This window comes from Leuciscus leuciscus (genome assembly GCF_965113295.1).
Source record: "Leuciscus leuciscus genome assembly, chromosome: 8".
Lineage (NCBI taxonomy): Eukaryota > Metazoa > Chordata > Actinopteri > Cypriniformes > Leuciscidae > Leuciscus > Leuciscus leuciscus.
In genome coordinates this window covers 13190675-13194513 of record NC_138732.1, presented here as the reverse complement: position 1 = coordinate 13194513, position 3839 = coordinate 13190675, and positions in this window count along the sequence as shown.

The following is a 3839-nucleotide window of genomic DNA, read 5'->3' as shown; positions in this document are numbered from 1 at the left end:
AGCACCTACAGTACATATAAACTGTCTAGAGATGAGAGCGGTTGCTCTATCACTGAAAGTTTTTGTCCCATATCTAAAAGGCCACCACGTCCTTGTCCGTACGGACAACATTCTATGGGCTCAGCACAACCTGCGCTCGCTGAGGCCAGCGCATGTGCCAGGCATTCTGAACCAGGGTGCGGATATGCTATCCAGAGATAATGTTCCCCCAGGGGAATGGTCTCTTCACCCGCAGACGGTTCAGCTGATATGGAGCATCTTCGGCGAGGCAGAGGTTGACCTCTTCGCCTCAGAAGACAACGCTCGTTGTCTAACATTTTTCTCAAAGAGCAAGGACGCGCTAGCCCACGACTGGCTGAGCCATCCGCTATATGCATTTCCTCCGGTCACGAACGGATCAGGGAAAGCAAGTGTGCAGTGCTACTTATAGCCCCTCTCTGGAAGACCAAGTTGACACAACTGCTGGAAACAGCCCCATGGCCAATACCGCTTAGGAGAGATCTCCTCACGCAGGCGAATGGGAAAATCTGGCATCCCCGTCCCGACTTGTGGGCCCTTCATGTATGGCCGCTCAACGGGTACCCGGGTGTCTCCCGCATAGGGTGCTAAAAACCATCTCTGAAGCAAGAGCTCCTTTGACTAGGCACCTCTACGCTCAGAAATGGGCGGTGTTCTCTGGCTGGTGCGTAGCACGGAGCCTGGACCCCTACTTGTGCCAAGTGTACTCGCCTTTTTGCAAGAGCTCTTGGACGCGGGTCGCACCCCCACCACGCTCAAAGTATATGTGGCGGCCATAACAGCATCTCATGCTCTTGTGGCCGGACAATCACTAGGAAGAAACAACCTTCCTTAAAGGGGGCAAGGAGGCTAAACCTGCCGCGACCCCTGTCTGTGCCTATCTGGGACCTCTCCACGGTCCTAGAAGCAATGAAGGGTGCCCCATTTGAGCCGCTTCGGTCTGCGAATCTGAAGCATCTCTCGCTCAAAACCGCTCTCTTACTGACGCGCGCTTCAATAGAGTGGACGATTTTCATTCGCTATCAGTAAGCGCATCCTGCCTTGAGTTTGGGCCTAACGACTCCAGAGTCGTGCTTGGTTATGTTCCTAAAGTGCTCTCGACTCCGTTCAGAGCATAGGTTATTTCACTAGCAGCTCTTCCCTCACGAATTTACTCTGTCCCGTCAGGGCTCTCAGAGTCTATTTGGAGCGTTCTGCCTCGTTCAGACAAGCTCCGGAACAGCTTTTTGTATGCTTTGGCGGCCGCATCAAGGGGCTCGCCATCTCAAAGCAGAGATTATCGCGCTGGATAGTTGATGTTATCATGCTGGTTTATGAGTCTAAGGGCCTTTTATTGCCCCTTAGGCATCAGAGCTCATTCCATGAGAGGTATGGCCTCGTCTTGGGCTTGGTCAAGTGGAATAACTATTGAAGATATCTGTGCAGCGGCCGGCTGGGCCTCGCCGTCCACATTTATGAGGTTTTATGACCTGGAAGTTCCCGCTTTGCAAGTGAGGGTTCTTTCAATACAAGATGTGCAAGCACAAACCCCCTGAGCCTTAGGGCCCGATACATATCGGGTCCTGGTTAAATTCGAACTGCGGTTCTCATATGTATACATTATAAAATGTTTTGGCCCTCATTAGGCCCATTCCTTGTTTTTCCCTATACGAAGCCCGTCACGGACTGGCTTTTATTGGGTTCATACTTTACTTTTCTATAAGCCTCAGGCATCTTGCCTTGGGCTACTGTAAGGAGCGAAGTTTAAGCACTCACAGCGTTTTGAAGGGGGTTCCCATAGCGTAAGCTAGCCTTACGCAATACGAGAGACCTCTCGAAAGGGAACGTCTCGGTTACTCACGTAACCTCGGTTCCCTGAGATGAGGGAATGAGTATTGCTTAACCAGCCGTGCTACTGTGCTTTGATCAGGGGATCGCTTCAGTCGATTAAACCTGAATTCCTTGGCTAAGAATGGATGCTTATAAAGACATAAGCCATGCCCATTCTGGCGGGCTCTGACGTGTCAGGGGCGTCTGAGCCACCTCGCCATAGGTTTGTGCAGCTGCACTGCGTTTTAAAATTTGGCTTCAATATTCTCGAGAAAAGGAGTTTTCCCATAGCGTAAGCTAGCCTTACGCAATACTCGTTCCCTCATCTAAGGGAACCAAGGTTACGTTAGTAACCCAGACGTTTTCTGACATGCCCTGTACAGACTGAAGGGACAGTTTCATTGGACCATCAGTTTTTGTCTTCTCTGAAATCAGATTGCCTGTCCATCACTGTTCTCTGGTGGAATGAAAGATCTCATTTGATGATTTCAGTCATGGATCTAACCTTGAAATGAATGTCAGTGACAGTTAAAGGTAAGCTACATTTAACATGCAGGGAGCAAGCTCCTTGTGACATTAAATCTATGTGATTTATATAGCAGTTATATTACTATAATCTGTTAAAGGATAGTTCACCTAAATATGAAAATTGCCATTATTTACTCATCCTTATGTTGTTCCAACCCCATGTGGCTTTCTTTCTTTTGAGAAGAACAAACTTAATCAGATTAATGGTAGAATATGGTTCTTCTAAATATGCCTTTTAAAAAAAATATGTAAACTGTTTGTTATTGTTACATTGCATTGTAATGATCCTTATTTGACAGAAATTTGTTTTCCAGCAGGAGGCCCGGTACACAGAACTTGCTTTCAAGTGGGACTCATTTAAAGTAATGTTAACTTGCCCCATGGAATGATAAGCTAAGCAATGGTAAAAAAAAAATATATATATTCCAAAATATGAATAAAAACTAATAGTATCTCAATTAATGCTAAATTGCATTGCAATGGTGTGTTTTTGAATCACTAAAAGTCTCATAAGTCATTTTCTTTGTGCACCAGCCACACTATATTTGTTTGTGATTTTTGCATGCCTATGAGTACTACTCTTGTTGTTGCTCTTTAGTCTGTTTCTAATATATGAGCTTTTAAGAAAACAATACACTGTGCAATTCTGAAGTTATCTATTAAAAATCTTTGACACTCAAGAAGAATTTTTGCCTTGTTTTTCAGTTTGCAGAGAATAGCAAGCATACAGTCTACGTTCTTAAATTGGAACATATTAACACTATTTGGAATTGGTGCAAATATTATATCAAATTATATACTGACAAGAGTCAAAGACTCAGTTGACTCTAGAATTTTCTGCCTGTGCTGCTCATAACTGTAGACGTGCCTTTAAACCCCTCTTCTCTGACCTTTCTTGTTGGTATTGAAAGACAGCTAACAAATAAAGATGCTCCCACACAAAGGTCATGTTTTTCTGCCTCTAAAGGACATCACAGAGACAGATCTGACAGTAGTCATAGACTGAACGACTGGGGGCCTCCGCTGGAATGAGAAAAGTCTTCTCTGATTGTCCTGCACCACTGGGTAAAGATAAACACATTTTGCTGCACTGCTTGGGCCTCACAAAGGACAAATGCATGAATAGATGAGAGCTGGCATGATCACAATCAAACAAATCGAGTATGGGTTTTAAGTCTAATGGTCTTACAGCTCAAACTAACATTCACTGATAAGTGGAAGTTGCCAACATTATCAAATAACATACATGCATCACAGTAAGCGTAGTGTGTATTTGACTTACTGAGCTTGAACAAAAGAAACACCCACTGTAAAACCAGACAGACTCTCTGTGATGATGCTTTTATGGACAGTGTGATGGAAATTAATTGGGCTTTATCTTTGCTTATTGGAGTCCACTTGGCAGCCACCATTGGGTAGTTGTTCTATATGACAGACAGGAGCTTGACTCCAAAGGTTAGTGAAGCCAATGGGGGCTCTGACAT